At 41.5% G+C, this 24,730-nt stretch overlaps 1 protein-coding gene and 1 long non-coding RNA gene across 4 annotated transcripts in view; both read left to right on the top strand.

The window, feature by feature from the left end:
• Positions 1–24,730, top strand: part of chst8 (carbohydrate (N-acetylgalactosamine 4-0) sulfotransferase 8) — a 207,610-nt gene that overhangs the window by 161,578 nt on the left and 21,302 nt on the right. The gene's annotated exons all lie outside the window — the stretch shown is intronic.
• LOC142379867 (uncharacterized) lies at positions 18,863–20,577 on the top strand. Its single transcript, XR_012769797.1, has 2 exons — positions 18,863–19,607; positions 20,150–20,577. It is a non-coding gene; the product is annotated as an uncharacterized LOC142379867 (long non-coding RNA).

The following is a 24,730-nucleotide window of genomic DNA, read 5'->3' as shown; positions in this document are numbered from 1 at the left end:
CTGTTATATGAAAAAGCCTTGACAACAGCTAAACTTCAGGAGCAAAGAGACTTCAAACTAGAACATAAAAAGGTGACAAATAATGACATTTTCTTCCTTAGATTCTTTTTGTCACCGAATTAAGCTTTGCTGGCTATCCTGCTGTGGCTGAATGGTGCCTCCCAGGTTTCATTTGCAATTAAGGTTAATGTATGCAAATGAACAGTCCCCTTAATCTTTGTTGGCTGTGGATTATAGGACTGTATGGCAGAAAGACACCCTATGGACTGGCTGTGAACACGCTCTAAAAGTGAGCTAATAGCATTAATAGTAATTAGTTTACTTTTGGTCTCTGGTCTGTTTAGTGAGGCCAAATAATTCATGTTACTCTGCACTGCAGGAGCACCAATGTGATTCACTCTGGTTTGTAAAGGTGACACTGTACCATTACCTGCTGTAGCTACTGCTGCAGTTGGACATATTGTGCATCTTTAGTACTGAACACTGGCACATATCCCAGGAAGGTGTACTATGATGTGTTGCAGAAGAACACATTCTTATAGCCATGAAATACAGTCAGCTAGGCATGCAATACAATCCATAAAACTAGTACAATGAAGTATTAGGGCTGTTGTGGGTGAATAGAAATGGAATTATGAAGCAAGGAGAAAAGCTCAGCTTTTATTAGACTGAAAATTTGAAATTTGCAAAAGGAAACACACAAATTTAAAAAAGAAGTGTTTATTTGTGTGTCATAGAGCAATGCTTGATTTTCCATGGTTGTTTCAATATCATCTTACTGCAGCTGCTGCAGCTTGCTGTTTTCTTCCTGCACTGGATGATTCTCACAAAATTCTCGACTACTTTACAATTGGGTTTAGCAAGAAATAAAGGGTTGTAAATAAAGCTCAGAATCTGAATCCCATCAACATCTAGATTTAGAAAAGGTAGTAGCATTAAGTTGGCCTGCTCAGAAGAAACCAACATTGTGATTTGGATGAGGTGATAGATTTTATGCGTCAGGATTTACAATGCTATAGTCAGACACAAGGACACCGCTGCTTACATCTACACATCTACAGGCAGTGTAGGTGGGATTTGCAAAACATAGGGCAGATTTTACTGTTGTGCCACCTCACTGGCATGTACATGATGTATCCTCTAATCCCATCTTTGAAAGTGAAGCAATGTTTGGAGGGGAGGGGGCACCACCTTTCTAAAATGTCTTTAGCTCTGTAATTTAGAATGATTCTGTTTATGAGAACCAGTTTCTGTTGCTGCAACATTCTCTTGATATATGAAGATGATTCCCTCAACTATTATTTAGAACAACTAAAGTCTTTACCATTGTCTTTAATGTAATCTTTGTCAAACCCTTTGTGTTCTCTGTGTTATGAGTTGTACATCTACACCGTTTGGTGACAGACCTGAACAGACAGTCTAAATCAGCCGAATCAGCAACAGCTGGTGTGGCTTTGTACTCAGCAGAGTATGAATGAGAGTACATAACAAAAATTTATAAAAATAGATATCATAAAATAGAGTATTTTCTTTGATGGTCATACATTCATAGTCATTAATGAACTAACATGATTTGGACAAGAATTGTTTTCTTCATTTGGCTCAAACATTATTTTACGAACTTTAAGTTAAATCTGAAACCATTGAGACCGGTGTATTCATTCATGCTATTTGCTATAACTATGACCAAACCGTAACCCATAACCTAATGAGTTGTGCCCATTTTAGCTTACTTTTAAACAAAACTTGTGTTTCATTGTTATTATTTAGTTTTTTTTGCATGTATGCTACTATAAATGTTTTCATTTCAAACACCAGATACCCACCTTAGATACATGATATGATATTAAATGATTAAATGAAGCTGGACCTGTTGCATCAAAGTGCCATAACCTCCAAAATAATGGAAACACTCATTAGGAAGCACTCGTCCCATGCCAGCAGGCGGTACAATTACCGCACTGCACAACAGGGGATGAACTTAGTTCAAATAACACTCCAAACTTCCTGTCTCGCTGCCTGCTGCTAAGGAGTTTATTTCAGATCTAGAACACTCTGTGCTTACATGGCAGGGGGGAGAAGGGTTGCAAAGGGTTTACCAGGGTGGAAATAAGTTATATGTTAGAGGATGCAGCAGGCGCAGCCGAGGGCCGCTTTGGCCACCTAACACAACCAATAGTGAAGTCATGAAGTGGGCGACACTTTTCATTGAACTGGAGTTGTATCTAAAAATTCCTGTTTTGTCTATCTATCAGACTTTATTTTTGCTGCACTTTTCAAACAAACTGCATGGAGCACAAGTTGTTTTTGAGTGTAAAAGCAGAAAACAGAAAAACAATAAAAAAGCATAAAGAAGAATGCTTCCCAATGCCCCGCCCCACCTTATTATATCCCAGTACCAACCCACTGGCAAACACAAGGCATTAAAGGATTGTGTTCTGAATTTTAAAGAAAAAAAGGCATTAGAGAGGACTAAAGATTTGAGGAACTGACAAAATGCTATTATATTTAGATCACATATATCTCTTAAATTTGCAAAAAGGAACCACAAGAGGCAGATATAAAAAAAAAATTACAAAGTTGTAAAAAGGGTACTATTGTACCAGAGATAGCTAAAACAATAACATGAAGATAAATTAATACATTTGGTAGATAGAATTCCATTAGATACAATACAAAAAACAAATATACTGTACACACCAAGAAGTAAAACCTTATAAGATGCATGGGTTATTAGCCAAATAAACAACTGAAACTGAGCTTAGGAATGCATATCTCAATTTCATTTACTTCAAGTGTAAAACGACTTCCATCAGCTCTTCAGAAAGCTTAACAAAACAAATTGCTCCTGATCTCATTTGATTGATCAAGGGTTCCACAGATATTGTGTACTCCTACATGGCAGCCATGTATAGATATCTAATTTAGAGTAAATCAATAACTATATACCCCAGAGTGCCACACAGAAAAAAACAATGATAATAATAATGATAAACATTGGTTTCTATGCCTACCCAGTGAAAGTAGTCTCAGTCTGGTCAACCCTGTGTAGGAAACTTTTCTGTCTCCACCCCCATGGGGATGGGACAGTTAAAGACAAAGCAAGGAACATTGATTTGTGTAATACCTATCAACAGCAACAAGAGAATTCTGCTGTTCTCTGCTTTACATAAAACACTAAATAAGAGATTTTTTTAAAAAGCTGGATGACACTAAAATGCTCTGTAAACTGCAGAACTGGGAAAATAGCTCCCAGTACGGTTGTCATTTTGAGCAATTCTTTCCACTTTTAATATGGTAATTTGACCCATTATGGATATAAATATACTTATTGGTGCTGCTTAAGAAAAACATGGCATGGAAAGGGCTGCCATTATAAAATGAAAAGCATCTCAGATTTAAGCTGACCCTGTTTTAGGACACTTAAACTAAAGAGCTGATAGAATTTTGTGAGGAAGCATTGTCAAGATTAATGACAGGCATTAAGTCTATAGCCATGTCATACTTCAGCTATTTAAGTTCCTTTGAATATAAAAATTGGCCACAGGGAACAACATTATCACATCAGCTCATAATCTCACCTGCTCATTCCCGCTGTCTGACAGCCGTTATTGTAACTTGGCAGCCATTGTTCTTCACAGAAAAAGCCCTATTCCACTTTTATAAACTCTCCTCTTTCCCCCATAGTATTAATATGGCTCAATATTATTTCAGTGGATTGGTTAAGCGTGTCATTTATTCATTAACCTGACCAATCTCTGCCTGACTGAACCTCTGAGCCATCAGGCGTGCCCAAGAGCTGGGCCTGTAATAAGGTTTTAACTGTCTGTCATTAATAATGCTGTGCTGACATGATGCAGGGCTGATCTATCCTGTGATGTGGGTTTCTGGACCACCGTCATTAGGCGGGATGCCTGGCAAAGGCGGTGCACTGCCTCCTCTCTCTACTCACTGAGCAATCAACTGTTTCCTTTCAGCTTTCAGTCGCCTCTCCCTACAAGTCTGTCAATCACCTGACTGACGCCTCATCCTCCTGGTAGCTGATGTCATCCACATTTCCTTACACCCAGTGTCGACAGCTCTCTATTAGACCGAGGCACAGGACAGATTAATGGCTTAAGTAGTGTGACAAAATGCTTTCTGATGCATAGGCATGAAGCTCGATCTGATATTCAAGCCGTGCTAGGACTCGACACTTCTTCTTTATTTCATTGCACAGAGAGTGAACCAGATCAAAAATAGAATGGAGCAAAACAATCCAAAACCTCTTTGGATCAAATGAATCATTGTACCACTACAATGCATTGCTTTTCTCCTTAGAACCTGAAGAAATTCTTTGAAAATTGTATTAATGCCTATCTCCAGCTACAGCTGTAATGTTAATATCAGGGTACATTTCTGGTGGAGGGAGATGACAGAAATATCTGAAATAAAGGACGTTTTTATGGATAACATGTTGAAAGAAGAGAGGCCTTTTACAGCTTCCTCATTGGGCCTTACTTCTGATGTGGCCTCTCTGACAAGGAAGATTGATGAAAATAAGTATTCTATAAGAAATCAGTACAATGAAAATACTTCAGTCTATACTATTTTTAAATAAACACACTCTTTGACATCTCTGAAGAGGCTGAAAGGTCATTGTAAATATCCCAACCTCTAAAATCTCCCTCCCTTGAAATGACGTATGACAGGGGAGGCTGCACAAGTTGAGTTAATATCAGAACCAACATTCATACAAATATAGAGTGGCGTAGTAATTGCTCAGTAAACATCTCCAGATGTCTGCATGTTTGCGGACATTTACGCAGACAGCCAAGGTTTAGTTTAAGATTAATGTTGAATGTCTTTATCTTTTTTGTGAATGACACTCATTTAGTTCAAAAAACAGTTTTGTTCTGGGCAACAGAGGATTATTAAGAGTGTGTATTTCATTTGACATTTGTTGTATTTGGCACTATATAAATAAAAATGAATTGAATTGAATTGACCCAGCAGAATGTGCCTACCAGATACCCCCCTGCTCTGCCATAAGACAAAACAGCATTAAGTCAAAATTTTAAAAAAGAAACACAGAAATACATCAACTTTGTGAAAAAAAGTTCAAAAACAGGTGGAAGCAATACCAGATCAGCATGTGGTTAACAGGTACATCATGATATAAATGACTGTAGTTGAGTGTGAGAGGCCTGTGAGAGATTCTCTCTTCTCACTTCTCTCTGTAGTTGATTTTGTTGTCATATTTGGGTCACATATTGTACTGCTGCACTCCAGTGGTATTCTGTCTCTGTGCTTCACTGCGTTTTGTTTCTCTCTTTGTCTCTTTACGTATTTTCTCTGTTTCTCTCCCTCTGCCCCTTGGTGTCATTTTTCACTTTCTGTCTCTTTCTCCCTGCTCCCCATATCTCTGTCTCCCGAACTCTTCTGTTCCTCCCCTTGTTTGTTTACATCCAGCTCCCGATGTATAGTCCACAGGGCTTCTGTCCTGGCCGTCGACGTTGTAAAACATGAAGGACTGTTACATTTGAATCAATCTATTGTCATCTACTGAAAAAGCCACTGAGTTCAAAAAGAGCCCCATTCAGTAACACAGATCTCCCATAGAGCTGCCACTCTTCCAATGCACCGCCAGCCAGAGCCCTCATCAGGCGAACCTGCTTTTCATGCAACATCAAAGCTGTCAGTCAATCGACCAGCCAAGGACATACAATCTGGTCGAGTTCTGCAGCACAATACACAATATAACAAGACAAAAGCACTGTTTTTAGTGCAGCCTGCCACAGTAGAAAAAAGGAGCTACTTTCACTTTTTTTTTTTTTTTTATTGTTGGCATTTCCCTGATGCTGTGAGTGCAGGGAAAAATGAGCTTAAAGTTTTAGGTCAGCAACATCAAACAGCAAGCAGCACAATAACAGTTTTGGGGAAGATGCATAGTGTTGACCTAAGGTGACTGGGTATTGGGCTGAAGTGTAAAACTGTAGCCACAGTCTTCTACTGTTCACCAGCAAATAAAGCTCTAAATCTGCTGAGAGGTGAAGAAAAACTTCATCCTCAAAACCCATCAACTGTCATGGCTGATGTTTAATTCATTTCAAAAGTCATTCGGTGATTTAAGTGTTGAAACCTTGCTCTCTCTATGAACCCCATCTAACCTCAAATGGCCTCACGTCTGATTGAATAAACTGAAAATACTTCTGTAACTTTCAGTCAAGTTCTTTAGACTTGCACCAATAGCGAGTGCTTTCATAAATAAATAAATACTTATACTTAGTGATGCAATCACAGGAGAGTGAGTCTTTTCCTTGTGCAACTCAAGTGCAAAGTTACCCCTCCTATCTTTTACGTCACAGTTTTCTCCTCTAAATGACAAAGCAGTAGTGAATCGCTGTATAGGACAATGCGTAACCAAACTTGTAATGCATCACTTCTGTATGATAAATCTGTATTCCCCTCCAAGTATAAACAATCTAACTACACACAGTTGGTTCCTGCAAATTAATCATTATGTCTTAGTTGTCATTCAAGTATTCGTGAAAAACAAAACAAAAAAGGAAAGCATTAAAACTTTATCAAGATTGATTTATTCAAAGTATGCAAATTGGAAATTGTTTTCTGAGTAAATGTCATATTTTAAGAAAGATATATACAGTTTAACTCAACTGGTTCCAAGACATTTTCTGCCATTGGCTGCTCCCCCAACCTCTTCTCCCACACCTCCTACCTAAAAATCTTACATGGACTGCAGGTAAAGAAAGTGAATGAATTAGGCAACAAATAGAGATGCACTACTCTGGTGTTACAAATAGTGCAGGCTAATATCTGCATGAGTCACTTCTTTCTTTTTCCAACTGAATTAATTGAATGATAAGTTCTTTGTAGACAATTACTTTTGTTTCTATTTTGAAATGGATGAGAATTCACAGCATTCTCATCCATTCTTGGAACATGCAGTACAATTCAAAAAGATTGTTTCAAATCACGCCAAATGACAAAATATATAATTTCAGAGCACTTTAAGACCTTATTATATAACAGTATCACCTTTAATAGAAAGGACCTGTTTCACCGTCGCGGTGAAAAAGGAGCTGAGCCAGAAGGCGAAGCTCTCGATTTACCGGTCAATCTATGTTCCTACCCTCACCTATGGTCACGAGCTGTAGGTAGTGACCGATAGAACGAGATTGCAAATACAAGCGGCCGAAATGAATTTCCTCCGCAGGGTGTCTGGGCTCTCCCTTAGAGATAGGGTGAGAAGCTCGGTCATCCAGGAGGGGCTCAGAGTAGAACCGCTGCTCCTCCGCATCGAGAGGAGTCAGATGAGGTGGCTCAGGCACCTGGTTAGGATGCCTCCTGGACGCCTCCCTGGTGAGGTGTTCTGGGCCCGTCCCACTGGGAGGAGACCCCGGGGAAGACCCAGGACACGTTGGAGAGACTATGTTTCTCGGCTGGCCTGGGAACGCCTCGGGGTCCCCCCAGAAGAGCTGGAGGAAGTGGCCGGGGACTGGGACATCTGGGTCTCTTTGCTCAAGCTGCTGCCCCCGCGACCCGATCCCCGGAGCAGCGGAAGATAATGGATGGATGGATGGATGGACCTGTTTCAGGCCTTTGTGGCCTGCTACACTTAACTGCGTGACTTGAACTACATTAGAGCATTAAGCTTGTGGATTCGGCTATTTCTTTGGTTTTTCTTAGTTTCTATTCATTGAACAGATCCCAGACTCATTGCGCCCCCATCTCTTGTCACTGTCATTAGTTTCAGAGTTAGTTTCATGTGTGTGTCTCAGGTTTGGACAAATGTGACACACAATATTGTTAAATACTAATTCGCAATACCTGGAGTGCATTTGGGCACACGTGTGTTTGTGTGATGAGTTACTTGTTACATCTTCCTCTTAGAAACTTTTGATTATTGCCCTTCGGAAGGAGAGTAATGAGCTACATTATAACAAACCAACTGTATGACTGCTCAAAGCCAAAAGCCAGACGCAATCAGTGACAAGGTGGTAAAATTTAGAAGCGGCTGCACGTCATATAAGGCAATGCTGTGTTTACAGCTTCTTTCATTTTGGTTCTACTGTCTACTGTACGAATGTGTTTGACAAATCTTTTGTGGATTTTGCTGCACATAGGAAGACAAAGAAAACATGTATTTTGCTTTGTCCTAGCTTTGGTCAATATAACACCTTGTAGCAGAGGCTAGCGTAACATTTTGAAACAGTAAATAGGCTTGTCACTGATGTTGGACAGGACTATAGCCAAAGCAGACTTTCCTTTCAGGAGGACACAGCTGATAGAAGTAGAAGAATTAACAATCTGGCAAAAAAAATGGAATATTTTATGGGGTTTTTTGTCGTCGTTCTCTTTCTATTAGTAAACTAACTATTAGTAAACTAACTAAACTATAAATAGTTTTTTTTTACTTTCTCTTCTTTTTTTGTTACTCTCTTTGTTCTGATCTCTCTGCCTCTGGCCCTTTTACCTCACTCCAGCTCCCTTTCCTTTGTCTTCTCTTTCCAATCAAGCATTTACAGTGTAGCACCATGTCACGTCACTTTGTCTTCTCTCTCTCTCATTATATTGGTTTCAGACCTCCCTCCTGCACACACACACGCACACACAATTTATCTTTCTCTCATCAGATTTCATCCTTTTTTTTCCTATGTGTTCTTGCTCTCTTACTGTAATTTACACACGCACATACTCTTCTCTTTTTCTGTCCATCATCTCTGGATCTCTACCATCCCGGCAGTTCTGGTCTGTTGCCTAAACCTCCTCTGGGAACACAGCTGAGCAGAAAAGAAAAAGAAGCACCGCATCAGCCCCAGCCCCCATACTTCCTTTTCAAACACACACATATTCACACTGTCCTATACTCACACCACCAGTTAAATCCAAAGTTTCTCATGAGCACCTGTGTATTCTCATACTTGACTAAGTTTCAGTTCTCATGAGAGCATTTCCTCTTGAACCAGTTTTTTCCTTGCAGCTACATATATTTTTATTCAATTGTAACTAATTGCCTTAATCACAACTTTGCCTCATTAAGTGCCTCAGTACCCAGTCATCGTCAGTGTTAATGATTCCACAAGGGCTTATTGACTATCAAACATCAAAATGGTGAATACTGGTATATAATACTGGTAATAATGGTAGTTTAAGTCCTCCCCCACGCCAGTAACTCTTCTCACAGAGCATAGATGACCAGCTCCACTTCCTATGAGGTGAAAATAGTGTTGTTTGGCTTATTTCTTGTCTTCGTAAAGTCCACAGTCATCTTTCTTGTCATGTCCATGTTCAATATCAGGTGATTGTTCCCCCACCGTGTCACAAAGTGATCGACTGGTTCCCTCTACTCAGGCCCTTGTCAATCACAGCTACACCCCACAACTACAGAGTCATCTGAGTATTTCTGGGGATGACAGAAGGAGTTGTGCTGGAAAACAGAAGTTTACCCAGTGAAGAAAAAGTACAGTCCCCAGAGATGCTTCTGTGCTGCTGGCCACCCGCTCAGACACACAATGTTTTTAGTCTCACAAACTGTGGACTGTTTGTGAAGTTGTCAATAATCCAGGAAACTGTGGAGACATCCACCTGTATTTTCTGGTACTTCTCATTTAACCATGGGGCTCAGTGGTTAGAGTCGGTCGTCCAATAACCGGAAGGTTTGCGGTTCGATTCCCACTTTCGCTTGGTGGAATTGATAGCTGGAGGGGTGTCAGTCCACCTCCTTGTCACGGCTGAGGTGCCCTTGAGCAAGGCACCGTACCCCCATGCTCCCTGGGCGCTTTCATGGCTGCCCACCGCTCCAGGCTGGCATCTGTCTCTGAGTGTGTGACCCTGTGCATGTGTGTCAACGGGTGCCAACCTGGATGGGTTAAAAGCGGAGGACAAATCTACCTTCGGGTATAAATAAAGTCACTTAACTTATACAGGCTGAATTGTGTTCAACTAATCGTGTTTAGATGAGAGTGGGCACATTGTGGCAGATAGATGATGGCATCTTCAACACCAACCCCAGGACAGGAAGCAAATTGCAATGGGTCTTGAAAGATGTCCACTTACCTACTGCGGTGAGCCAATAACAGTCTCTCCTGGATGTTAGAGCAACTGGTCTGTAGTCACTGTGGGCAGATGGATGAGATTATTTAGGTACCAGAACAAGGCAGCACTGGAACTTTGCTGCCTTGTTCTGCCAGAAGAGTTCTGAAAGGCCTTCAGGACTCCAGGGCTGACATAATCTGGACCTGCAACCATGTGCCGGTCCAGTATCTCCAACTGCTTCTTCATCTGAACGCTGGCAACCGACAATCAGGATTAGGAGCCTGAGTGGTCTAAGTGTGTCTTAATGTGAGTTAGATGTTGTTGGGGCTGTGTTGGATCCATGACTATGGTGCAGAGTGGCACTGTAGAGGTGTGACAGGGTAACTGAGGGTACAGGGAGAGTTTGAGGTCTGTGTAGCTGGTGGCAGAGGAGGAGACTTAGGAGCATTATCCTAAACTGAACCTATCCACAAACCTGTTCAGTTAATTGGCTCTGTCTAGACTTCCATCAGTTTAATCCCACTTACCTTGAAGCCTATGATTTTTTCACCCCTGACCACACATCTCTCATGATGTACTTATTGCTGGAGCTTGTTCTCAAGCCTTTTCCTGTATATCTCACTGTTCTCTCTTAGCTTCACTTTCAGCTCTCTCTTCAAACTCCTCAATAACGTCCTCTCTCCCTCCCTTAAGGTTATCTTCTTCTTGTTGGGCAGCAGTTATCAATAGATTTTTATTAAGGAACCACCTCACTGTACTGGTGGGGGTCGGTATTCTTTAGTCTGCAGTGCTCAATGGAGGATTGGGCAGAGGAGCTGTATACATCTCCTCCATTTGCACATCGTATTGTTTTATTTTCTCTGCTTAAGTAGTTAACAAACTGTTTGAAAGTTGGACATATAGCAGAGAGAGAGATGTGGTTGAAATCTCTGGAGTTTGCCACGAATGCGTTGGGGTGTTGTGTGCTGCTACTGACTGAGTTGATGACATTACATGCAGTGTCAAAAGTGAGGTAGGGTATGGTAGGGGTGGGGTGGGTTGATGTAAATGTAACCCGGTTGACAAATGCATATTAAAAAGGTACAATAAATGGTTGATAAAAAGCATAAATAGTAAAATGGGATTATAAATTGTGATAACTCTGATGAAACAATTCATGAATGATGGTTTGTTCTTGTTAAAAACATGATTTACATGTATTTGATATAGCAGTACTTTTACTGTGACAGTTACGTTTTGGTGCTTTTATTTTGACATGCTTTTTTGCAAGCATTCGGCTATCCGCGGAGCCGTTCAGTTTTCGAGCTGAGGAGAGCCAGAAAGTTGGAGACTTTCATTTTCCTAGGAGCTAGAAACAATTGAAAGAAAGTATTTCTAAGTTGTTTATGAAGTTTTAAGTTCCTCTTGGAGTACTGAGCGATCAGCTCTGTAAATGCTGTATGTGACCAGGAGCTTCGTTTCGTGGAGTATTTTTTCTGTTTGAATCGTCTCGGTAAGACAACGTACCTATATTTACCTTACTGTTGTAACCTAAGTCTTAAATTGTTTATCACTGGTAAATACTTCGGTGAAACCTCAGAATTGTATTTTGTTTTGTTAATAATTGTTGTGTTAAGTGTGAAAGTGGTATATTTTGGTTGAAAACAGTAAGCTTAAAGCTCGGAATGAGCTGACTGTATTTCACATGCTGTGATCACGCACCCAGCGCGTGCAAGGTGAGAGGACTGAACGTGTCCTCATGATAACCACTGTACTCGGTAATGTTTGTGTATAATTGCAACGTTACCGTGATTTCAGTACGAAATGTTGTTATTTCATAGTATTTATCCTGTTTACTTGATAATGGTTATTTAACTGAATGGTATGCAATGCTTTTCAGTGTAAACGAAGTGTATGCAGTTAGCATAGCTTTTCTTTTGAGGAGATTGATTTAAATGTTGTACAACTACTTTAAGTTTAAACTGATTGATAATATTTGATAGGAATTGAACTTTGTCCTATACGTGTAGCTTAACTAAGGGCATGGTTACACAGGTCAAGTTTTTTGAGCTGGATCTGGATTCCACTGAGGATTCGTGGACTGCATTAGATGGCGAGCCAACCACCCATTCGAGTGTGATCCTGTTGTATGTCATTGCACATGGCATATCTGGTAGGATTGTGGCCTGCTTGTGTCACATCACTGACTATGACTGACTTGACTTATTGACTTGAATTAACACTTTGCGAACTGAACCAAGGATTAACGTCTTGAACTGAACTGCTTTAAAGGAACTCTTTTCTTTTTTTTTGGAACAACAACTTAAAGGAACTCTACTTTTCCATTTGGAGGATTTAAAGGACTATTACTCAACTTTGAAGGACAATTCATTTTTATTTTATTTTAAAAGGGTCAAATCTTTTATTTTGGTAATTGTAAATACCTCTAACTTTTCAATTCATTACTAAAGAAAGAAAAACTTATATCCTTGTGTGGTGTTCTTTTAATTGCACTGTCTTTTCCTACTCTCCCCAGAGCCTAGTGTCTCTTATTCTCTAGTCTGTTGAACTGAGCCTATCATTGACGTGTACATACTCAGTAGTGGGTTACACGGTAAAACTTGGCGAGCCAGCCAGGAGTGTGTGTTCAAAGTGCAATCACCACAATTTTTGTATTTTGTCTCTTTTTGAAATACTGCAATTAAGTTTTGTTTTCTGTTTTGACTACAATGGAAATCATTACGTTGGAAAATGTGAAGGTACCTAACTCTCTTATCATAAAGGGTTTATCTGAAACTGAGGATGATAATGAGGTTTTTGAGTACTTGAAGCAATATGGCAAAATTGCAAGAATAATCAAAGTGCCTGATGTTAGCGACCAAGTTATTGTCGAATTTGAATCTGGATTAGTGGTTGAAACACTAAAAGATTCCTTGCCTTTTGACAGAGTTTGTGATGGTAACAGTGACGTTGTTCACCATGTTGATGCTCTTGCAGATGTGTACTCATCAGAGAAAGGCACAGGTTTAACAGAGTCATTTATAACTCAACTTAAAGACATTGCCAAACATAGTGGGAAATCGTTTGGAGCGCTCTTACAAGATGAGTTAGCCAGAATCTCTGACCTTGTTGGCCAGACAATGCCGGCAGAACAAACTCCATCTGATACCGAACCTGAAAATGAAAAAGACCCCAAAACAGCAGAATCAGACTTAACTCAAAACGAACACAACCCAGAGCACACTAAAAGCATTACTCCTGACATAAGCCGACTTGAACCACTTCCACATTTGAAGCCAGCACCCGATCATCTGAACCCGCCTGAGATGCAACGGTTCATTGTTGAACATGTAGTGAAGAGCTCCGACCTTCGCTCTGACCTGCACTCAGTGAAGCTGAGGACTTTTTCGGGCAGAGTACCGTGTCCCCACACTGAGGTCGACTACGATACTTGGCGAAGTAGTGTGGAGTTTTACTTGGCTGATCCTGCTGTCCCCAAAGGACAACTTGTGAGGAAGATTGTTGACAGTCTTTTAGCCCCTGCTGCTACAGTAGTGAAGTCATTAGGTCCTTATGTTCCCCCAAGAGCTTACCTTGACCTGCTCGATTCTGCTTATGACATAGTGAAAGATGGAGACGATCTGTTTGCAGAGTTTCTTAACATCAACCAGAACTCTGGTGAGAAGCCGTCAAGTTATCTTCATCGTCTTCAGACTGCTCTGAACAAGATTGTGAAGGTGAAGGCAATATCACCCACTGATTCAGACAGACAGCTTCTGAAACAATTCTGCAGAGGCTGTTGGAACAATACCTTGATTAGCACACTTCAGCTTGAAAAGCGAAAGGAGAAGCCGCCCACCTTTTCAGAGCTGCTGTTGCTCCTGCGCACAGAAGAAGATAAACAGACAGCCAAAGCGAACAGAATGAAACAGCATCTCGGATTCACAAAGACCAAAGCTCAGGTTCAAGCACAGAACCTCTGTGAATCTGACATCGAGTATGACTTACCACCTCCAGCTGAAACTCCTTCATCAGCAGTGAATCAGCTGCAAAAGCAGATAGCTGAACTTCAAGCTCAGGTTGCAGCGCTCTCTTACCCCAAAGACAAACCGCCAAATAAACCTCAAGCTGGAAAGAAAAAGCCAAAACCTACACCAAAAGAACCAGCCAGTGCTGAAGCACAAGCACAGAAATTTGCCACCACCCCGAAAAAACCCAGACCGTGGTATTGTTTTCAATGTGGTGAGGATGGGCATATAGCGAGCAGCTGCACTGATCCACCGAACCCTGCACTAGTAAATGCAAAGAAAAAAGAGCTGAAAGAACGACAGAGAGCATGGGAAAAAGCAAACCCTGATGTTGAAAGTTCTTTAAACAAGTAACTGTTTTTATTGAGGGACAAATAGGAACAGAGTTGACCAACAGTCCCACCACGACACAGAAAGTCAAGAAAAAAGTAACACTTGGCAAACACCAAACAGTAAGAACTGGAGAACTGCCTAGAGGCCTAGTAGGAAATAAGAGCACGGCAAATGTGAAAGTGAACGGAATGGAATGTAACTCACTGCTTGATACTGGGTCACAAGTTACGACTGTGTCTCAGTCTTTCTACGATTCACACCTCTCTGATCACCCGATACACCCAGTCAGTGACATATTGGAAGTTGAAGGTGCTAACGGCCAGGCAGTCCCATACCTAGGCTACATACAGCTATGTATGCAGTTCCCCAAAGAATTCATGGCTTCACAACCTGAAGTACAGACTCTTGCCTTGATAGTACCAGACACTCGCTCCAACAGTAGCGTGCCTGTTCTGATAGGTACAAATACTTTAGACCCCCTCTATGAACAATTCTGTGATGGAAATCCTCTGGTAAGCAACACATATTGTGGCTACCAGCAAGTCCTGAAAACCTTGAAGCTCAGACAAAAGCAAAACTCTGAGGGTCAGATCGGTGTTGTTAAGTTAGGCCGTCATGAAACAGGTATCATCCCTGCCGGGCAGAAAGTTGTCTTGGAAGGTTTTGTCTCCGGAAGTGAAGCGAACAATGAGAGATGGGCAGTACTCGAAGAGCCCTCAATCTCGTCCTTGCCAGGGGGAATCTTCATTGACAGCTGCTTGATCTCTATCCCAGCACGTTCCCCGTACAAAGTACCTGTTTTACTGCGAAATGAAACCAGCCGTGACATTGTCTTGCCAAGTAACTCTGTCCTTGCAGAACTTGCTATCCCTCATGAAATCAGTCAGACCTACAACTCCTTTAGCCCAAGTCAATTGTCACCATCCACTGTCTGCTCCAGTCAGCAACAGTCTCGTCATAATGAGCAGCAAAGTGACAACCAGAGTTTTGATTTCGGAGATTCTCCGCTTCCTGCGAAATGGAAGAACCGAATAACACAGACACTAAACACTTACTCTGATGTGTTTTCCCAGCATGACCTTGATTTTGGTCACGCAACGAAAGTCAAACATTGTATCAAACTGAAAGATGAGACGCCGTTTAAGCATCGACCCCGTCCTATCCATCCCAAGGATTACGACGCTGTGAGACGACATCTTCAAACCCTTCTTGAAGCGGGTATCATCCGTGAATCAGAATCCCCGTATGCTTCACCTATAGTCATAGTGAAAAAGAAAAATGGCGACGTACGCCTATGTGTCGATTATAGGAGGCTAAACATGCAAACGATCAAAGATGCCTATGCGTTACCGAACCTTGAAGAGTCATTCTCTGCATTAAGCGGATCGCAGTGGTTTTCCGTGATGGATCTGAAGTCCGGATATTATCAAATCGAAATGCACAACGAAGACAAACAGAAAACTGCTTTTGTGTGTCCCCTCGGGTTTTGGGAGTGGAATCGTATGCCACAAGGAATCACGAATGCTCCAAGCACGTTCCAGCGCTTAATGGAGAAGTGCATGGGCGATATGCATCTGCGTGAAGTGTTGGTGTTCCTTGACGACATCATCGTCTTCTCCCAGACCCTGGAGGAACACGAAGCTCGTCTAACCAAAGTCTTGGATCGTCTGAGGGAAAATGGTCTCAAGTTATCTCCTGAGAAATGCCGCTTCTTTCAGACGTCCGTCCGTTATTTGGGGCACATTGTCTCACAGAAAGGAGTGGATACCGATCCCCAGAAGATCGAAGCACTCAAGACTTGGCCGAGACCCCGTACCTTGAAGGAACTCCGTTCTTTTCTCGGTTTCTCTGGTTATTACCGGAGGTTCGTGCAAGACTATTCAAAGATAGTCAAGCCGCTGACCAACCTAACTGCGGGATACCCACCAGCACGAAAGTCCGCCCAGAAAACCAAGACTGACGTGAAGTACTTCCATCCGAAGGAACCATTCGGAGAAAGATGGACAACAGCTTGTCAGAATGCCTTCGAAAGGATAATTGAAAAACTTACCTCGTCACCAGTCTTGGGTTTTGCTAATCCAGAGTTGCCATACGTCTTGCATACAGATGCAAGCACTACGGGACTGGGAGCTGCCCTATATCAAGAGCAGGATGGACAGAAGCGCGTAATAGCCTACGCCAGCCGAGGCCTGTCACAGAGTGAAGCCAGATACCCAGCTCATAAGTTGGAATTTTTAGCCTTAAAATGGGCTGTTGTTGAAAAATTTCAAGACTACTTATATGGGCATTCGTTTACTGTTGTGACTGACAACAATCCGCTTCGATACATACTCACCACGGCGAAGCTAGACGCGACCAGCTATCGTTGGCTAGCTGCCCTGTCCACCTTCTCCTTTGACATCCAGTATCGTGCGGGCAAGCAAAACCAAGATGCTGATGGTCTGTCAAGGAGGCCACACGGACCACTGGTGAATGACAACTGCTCACAGGAGGAGAGTCTGCGGATTCATCAATTCACCTCCCACCATCTAACTCCCGTGGACGTTTTCAAGGCCACCTGTCAGTACCATGCAGTTGTGAATGAGGAATCACTGTCTCATTGTCTCGTAGAGTCACTCGCTATCCACCCTGATGCCGTTCCTCCTGTGTATGAGGATGTGGAGTCAGAGTTGCAAGGCTTCTGCTCTGTCCCAACGCACAGCGAGGGTGATATAGCCAGACTACAGCGAGAAGACCCCTCAATCAGCGTGATCATCAAGGCGCTTGAAGCTGGTGAGCCTGCACCTCAACAGGACGTACAGTCACCAGAGCTGAAGCTTATGCTGAGAGAGATTAGCCGTCTTGAAGTCAAAAACTCACTGTTATATCGGAAGCGACAGTGTGAAGACCGGAAAGAGTACCAACTTGTTCTCCCACGTGTTTTGAGGCCATCCGTACTTACCAGTCTTCATGATGAGATGGGTCATCTCGGTATCGAACGCAATCTTGAACTGGCCAGGTCCAGGTTTTATTGGCCGAAGATGTCAGCAGATGTCGAGTCCAAGGTCAAAACCTGCCCAAGGTGTGTTAAGCGCAAACATCAGCCAGAGAAGGCAGCGCCGATGGTCAGTATCCAAACCAGCCGACCCATGGAACTGGTCTGTATGGACTTCTTGTCCCTCGAACCGGATAGCCATAACACAAAGGACATATTGGTAATTACCGACCATTTCACAAAATATGCTGTGGCGATACCCACGAAAGATCAAAAGGCCATCACTGTAGCGCGTTGCCTGTGGGAGCAGTTTTTCATCCATTACGGCTTCCCAGAGCGCCTACACAGCGATCAAGGCCGTGACTTTGAGTCACAAATTGTCAAAGAGCTCTGTGCCTTAGTGGGTACAAAGAAGATCAGAACAACACCCTATCACCCCAGAGGCAACCCTGTAGAGCGCTACAATCGTACTCTGCTGAGTATGTTGGGTACCCTGAAGGAGAAAGAAAAGACCAGATGGCGGGAGTATGTAAAGCCACTAACTCATGCATACAATTGTACAAAGAATGAGGTGACTGGGTATTCTCCATATGAGCTCATGTTTGGGCGCCAGCCCAGATTGCCGATCGACATAGCTTTTGGGTTACCAGTCAAAGGGGCCTCATCCACGTCACACTGTCAGTACGTGAAAAAACTGAAGTCCTACTTGAAAGAAAGTTACAGTATTGCCATTAAAAACGCAAAGAAAGTAGCTGACAAAAACAAAAAGAGGTTTGATATGAGAGTGAGAGAGTCATGTCTGGAAATAGGGGATCGAGTTCTTGTACGTAACCTCAGACTTCGCAACAAGCATAAACTTGCTGATAGATGGGAGCCCACTGTGTATGTTGTACAGAAGAGAGCCGGAGAGTTACCAGTCTACACGGTGTGTCCTGCGGGTCAGGATGGGCCCACCCGTACTCTACACAGGGATCTCCTATTGCCATGTGGGTTTCTTGCTGAAGAAGAGGCGGAGCCTGAACAGCCTGTGCGAGTCTCTAGACCCAGAACTAGACAAAGTACTCTTCAACCAGCTGAAAACCCTGTCGAGTCTGATGAAGAGGACTATTCGTTGTCATATCCTCTACGCCTTGAGGTAGAGACAAGAATCCTTGGTCCTGAAGTGACGTATCCAACTGAAAAAACTCCCAATGTTACACAGCCTGGAAATGATCCAAGTCCTCCGACTCACTCGTCAAATACACCTGAAAACTTACCTGAAATTACTCCTGAAGTTCAATGCTCTGATATCCCAAGTTCTTCTATGGCAGAAGAAGAACCTGACCTTATTCAGTGTTCACCCAATGATCCACTTGATGCTGAACCTGCAGAAAGAGGATTACCTTCGAACCAGAGCAACATAAATGCAGAACCTGAGTCATCCGTTGAACCTAAAGAAGCAAAACAAACAGACAATGATCAGGAAGAACCAAAAACTGACAATGAAATTCCATTGCTGGATCTATCTGACTTGCCAGTCATTCCCAACACTGACACATCCTGCCCTACAGTTACTTACCCCTGTCCTAAGTTAAGTCCTGTAGAAGGTCCAGATAGTGTTAGTGAGACAGATCATGATACCTTGCGTAGATCTGAACGTCAGAGAAAAGCACCCGGAAGGTTTACTTATCCCCAATTAGGCAAACCATTTATTTCTTTTGCTCAGACTATTCTTGAAGCTTTTAACAACGCTTTAGTTGAAACGTTTGAGGGTAACCCTTCTCCATCCGAAAATGTCATGAAGGGACTCATGCCAGTTTAGAGAGGGAGGGTGTAACCCGGTTGACAAATGCATATTAAAAAGGTACAATAAATGGTTGATAAAAAGCATAAATAGTAAAATGGGATTATAAATTGTGATAACTCTGATGAAACAATTCATGAATGATGGTTTGTTCTTGTTAAAAACATGATTTACATGTATTTGATATAGCAGTACTTTTACTGTGACAGTTACGTTTTGGTGCTTTTATTTTGACATGCTTTTTTGCAAGCATTCGGCTATCCGCGGAGCCGTTCAGTTTTCGAGCTGAGGAGAGCCAGAAAGTTGGAGACTTTCATTTTCCTAGGAGCTAGAAACAATTGAAAGAAAGTATTTCTAAGTTGTTTATGAAGTTTTAAGTTCCTCTTGGAGTACTGAGCGATCAGCTCTGTAAATGCTGTATGTGACCAGGAGCTTCGTTTCGTGGAGTATTTTTTCTGTTTGAATCGTCTCGGTAAGACAACGTACCTATATTTACCTTACTGTTGTAACCTAAGTCTTAAATTGTTTATCACTGGTAAATACTTCGGTGAAACCTCAGAATTGTATTTTGTTTTGTTAATAATTGTTGTGTTAAGTGTGAAAGTGGTATATTTTGGTTGAAAACAGTAAGCTTAAAGCTCGGAATGAGCTGACTGTATTTCACATGCTGTGATCACGCACCCAGCGCGTGCAAGGTGAGAGGACTGAACGTGTCCTCATGATAACCACTGTACTCGGTAATGTTTGTGTATAATTGCAACGTTACCGTGATTTCAGTACGAAATGTTGTTATTTCATAGTATTTATCCTGTTTACTTGATAATGGTTATTTAACTGAATGGTATGCAATGCTTTTCAGTGTAAACGAAGTGTATGCAGTTAGCATAGCTTTTCTTTTGAGGAGATTGATTTAAATGTTGTACAACTACTTTAAGTTTAAACTGATTGATAATATTTGATAGGAATTGAACTTTGTCCTATACGTGTAGCTTAACTAAGGGCATGGTTACACAGGTCAAGTTTTTGAGCTGGATCTGGATTCCACTGAGGATTCGTGGACTGCATTAGATGGCGAGCCAACCACCCATTCGAGTGTGATCCTGTTGTATGTCATTGCACATGGCATATCTGGTAGGATTGTGGCCTGCTTGTGTCACATCACTGACTATGACTGACTTGACTTATTGACTTGAATTAACACTTTGCGAACTGAACCAAGGATTAACGTCTTGAACTGAACTGCTTTAAAGGAACTCTTTTCTTTTTTTTTGGAACAACAACTTAAAGGAACTCTACTTTTCCATTTGGAGGATTTAAAGGACTATTACTCAACTTTGAAGGACAATTCATTTTTATTTTATTTTAAAAGGGTCAAATCTTTTATTTTGGTAATTGTAAATACCTCTAACTTTTCAATTCATTACTAAAGAAAGAAAAACTTATATCCTTGTGTGGTGTTCTTTTAATTGCACTGTCTTTTCCTACTCTCCCCAGAGCCTAGTGTCTCTTATTCTCTAGTCTGTTGAACTGAGCCTATCATTGACGTGTACATACTCAGTAGTGGGTTACACGGTAAAACTTGTAAACATAGAAACATGTGAGCTTTCTCTGTAAATAATGTTGGCAGAGACTCACAATTTATAGTTCCAGTGTCTGGAATACAGAAATGCTTTTCAGTAACATGTCAACAATCACACCATCTGTTGTTGACAAGTACTGCAATCCTGCCTGTTGTGTAAATCCCATACCAATCAGTTACTGATTAATGTTTGGGGTTTTTTTGGCGTTTTTTGGCGTCATTTAAGTTGTGGTTTAGCAGATAAGCTGATCATACAAAAATGGGAAATTAGTGATAAATTCAATTCACTGTGGCTGATATATTCTCCATTCAGGATTCTTTGGTTCTAATTGAAATGCCTATGTCTCCTACAAATGAAATTAATTTCTAAAACTAAACAAGACCCTACCTTGAAAACAGGTGATGTATCTTATCCTAAATGAGCTTCATCAATGCTTTGTACATGTTTCTTAAAATCACAGTGTTTAGCATTGCGTTACAGCAACAATAATAACGGCAGAGAACCTGCACAGAAGCCGAACTCTAACCCCAACAAATGTACACACAAGTGTGATGGGTTGATACACACAGTACCAGTTACACACACATACAAGATCCATGTGTACCTGTTTGTAAATTACACACATGTACACTCAGACATGAATGTGGCTACTCACACACAGCAGCAGCAGCAGTGGGCGGTCCCTGGTGAGGCAGAAACAGACTAATGGGTAATGACAGGGTTTGACTGCAGGAGAGTGAGCTGAGTCATTCTGGGCGTGCGGGCAATGAATAAAAGAATGAGAGGGCTGTCTGAATATCCCTCACTGACTGGATTTCCTTTGATACCACACTATTCCTGCCAGTCTCCCTCGGTAATCCTCCTCATTACACTGTGCTGCCCCTCTATTCTGACACTGGCAGCAGCAGCCAGTCTGAGAGCAGAATAAAAGGGATAAAAAGTCATTCTCACTAGTAAGCCAACATTGTCACAAAGGCTGCGCTCAGCAGTTGTATCATCCTGTCTTCACCTTGATAATTTTTCAGCTTCACTGTCCCACTGTTATTGGTTTACTAACGTACGCTCTTATGAATAAATATCTCAGCATTTCAAACTGTAGGAAAGCTTCAAAGCTGCAGAATTTTATATAACAAGAGTTTTACTTCCTGCTGGAAAATACTTTTGGTGTCTTGCTCATGTGTTATCCTCTAATATGGAGATATGGTCATTTTACACTGGTGTCTATGACTGTGCTGTTCAGTGAAAGGGACCAATTAAAAATTTATTTGAAACATGTCAGTCTTATTACTTTTTTATTTCATTTACATATGCGCATACAAAAATGGTTCTCTAAAATATACTATTGTGTGAAAACTGCATGTCATATCATCCATTTTTGTCTGAATGCATCGGTCCCACTAAGTCCAATTAAAGTCATCAGCAGGCCCCAGCTTTAACCATCGGCTGGTTGTTTAGTAGACAACAAATTAGTCTGTTCTCGTAGAGCCGTAGACACAAACAACTCTGACAAAAGATAAGTTGTAGTTTGATTAACCCTCTTCTCTTTTCTAGCTAGGTTTAGAACTTGTGAAATGTATCCTGGGAATCTCTTGCTGTTTTTCCTCCAATTCCAGTTGGACACAGTAAATGCTGAGCTCTCTTTGTCGTTGTCACATAAATGCTATTCCAATTATTCTGCACGCTCTCTGCTCGCTGTCAAATTACCAGCACTGGGAGCAGAGCATGGCTCTCACTGCACCTCACTGGCATTCTTCCTGACAGGGAGAAGAAAGGAGCCTGAGATGGCACAACGAGGGAGGGCTTGGGGCTCAATAAGCATTCTAAATGCTGAAGCCAGCAGTCAGATCAGGAGAGTGCAGTGGCATTGGAGGTATTTTGCCACAGATAGTTTTCAGAATACTATAGATTAATCAAATCGGGTGTTTCACATACAAAAATGGAGAAAAAAAAACATGCAATCTGAATTCACACTCCCTTTCAGCTATGTTTTACTGTCAGCTACAATTTGCAAGACTCAAGTTCATGACAGTGGGGCGTAATTTGGATCCTTGAACTGGCAAATCATACAGCAGAAAACATCATGAAATATAAGTCATCTTAGGATGCTTTTGCGTGAAACAGAAAGATTCTTAGTCTCCTAATTTACAAAAAAAGTATGGTTTTGTTGGAACTTGTGCTGCAAAACAAGCTCTGTATGAAAAAAGGAATTAAACTTTGTAATTCAATTCAAAGTTTAGAGAACTTTTGGTCATGTCAATCCATTAGTCTCCTTCCCAGCACTGCTGCTTTTATTCTTAATGTGCTCTTCTACAATGAGCTGGCAAACAGCTGCATGTTGGCTTCAGTTGAAAATAAAATAAAAAAAAAACGTTTCATAAATGACACCCCAGCTCTGGGGACCTTGGGGCAACAGCCACCTGATGTGTATATGAGTTATTTCAGGCATAAAGGAGTGTCAGTCAGTGTGACACTCTTTTGCAGCATTTGCGCACACGCACACACACATGCGCGCACAGAATTCTCATTAGCACAGAGCTGTAGAAGGGTTGAGTAAGTGCTGCTCTATTCGGAAGTTCACATGCACCTCACTGCCTGTCAAAGCTCAACCTCACAAAGCCCTGTGGGACTAAAGGTCTCTGTATGAGCACGAAAAAAAGTGTCTAAAAAGGAAAGTTTTTCTCATTTTTATTTCTGACAAAAGACAGGGAGAAATCTCCTATAGAAACAGTTGTTGTGTTACAAATCATGTGGGTGTTTTGTACTGTTTACTGTTGGGTGATGTTTTTGTTGTTATGCCGGTTATCGTAAATAATAAATGGAGAGCAACGCAGAGGGCACAAGAAAGAGCAAGACACATTTATAGGTAGGAGTTGGGAGGCCAGAAGTGTTGCACCTGTGTTCCACCCCGAGTGGAGGGAAGAAAAGAGATAAGGGACTTTGGAGGATGGAGTATAGGAGCAGCATCTGGAGGGGGAAAGAATGATAATGGAGGGGATGCAGAGGAAAACAGAGGCAAGGCCAGAGGGCAAAAAGTAAAAGTGCTTGAAGTTGCTATGAAGCTGAGGATGGTCCTATTTATGCTGTGGCTGGAGCCACAGAGAAAAGCTGGCAGGCATGTTAAGAATGCACAGCTTCAAGGCCTCTCACTGAGAAATTGTTTTTTTTTTTGAGGCATTCACTCAGCAGATTATATTATTTCTGATCCTGTTATTCCAAACTCCCAATATGAGCTTTGCACAGGACAACAAATCAGTTTAGGCTTTTAACATGTTAATTTTGCACCCGAAATCAGTAGTCTCTGTGAAGTTGGGTAGCTGGGGAGGGTTAAAGTAAATGTGTTACATGGATTGGCTAGGTTCAGTCTAATCTTTGTCCTGTAACTTTACCTGCACAAATCAAGCACAGCGGCTAAAAACAAGTCATTGCTGAACCACACGGTAGAACAGCTTCCTGTCCGCACTCATTTTTTGCAAAAAAAACTTTTTCTTCTATGTTGGCATTTCACATCCACATGTACAAAAGTGTTTTAATTCAGAAAACTGACATTTTTAAAAACATGTTCCAAAGCGATGATTATCAAAAACTCAATTTTCAGTCCATTTGTGTGTACATGACAGAACAATGTTTTAGTTTTTTAGCCTACTTTGCACATGCCCACTGTGAGTCATGTAATGAGAAGCTCTGAAACCATAACCACACCTCCTTCATACCAGTTTTTTTATGGGTTTTTTTAAAGTTTTTTCGCCAAAGGAGAATTAACTCACTTGACAAACTCAAAATATTCTTCTCTTATATTTTGTATTTGTCTTTAATGTAGACATTATTGTCACCCACTAGTCCAGCATGATTATATCAGTGTTTGTGGGAAATTCTGCCTTGTTGTCTGGACGGAGATGAGACAGAGGTAGACATTTCTGTTTAGAAAATATATCAAGAACAGTATTATCTAATTATTTCTGCATGGTCATTATTCTTTATGTGTGATGGTGCGGTATAAACATCCGCAATATATCTG

This window comes from Odontesthes bonariensis, chromosome 1 (assembly GCF_027942865.1).
Source record: "Odontesthes bonariensis isolate fOdoBon6 chromosome 1, fOdoBon6.hap1, whole genome shotgun sequence".
Taxonomy (NCBI): domain Eukaryota; kingdom Metazoa; phylum Chordata; class Actinopteri; order Atheriniformes; family Atherinopsidae; genus Odontesthes; species Odontesthes bonariensis.
Note: the sequence above shows the minus strand (reverse complement) of the source record. Positions and strands in the feature narration are given on the sequence as shown.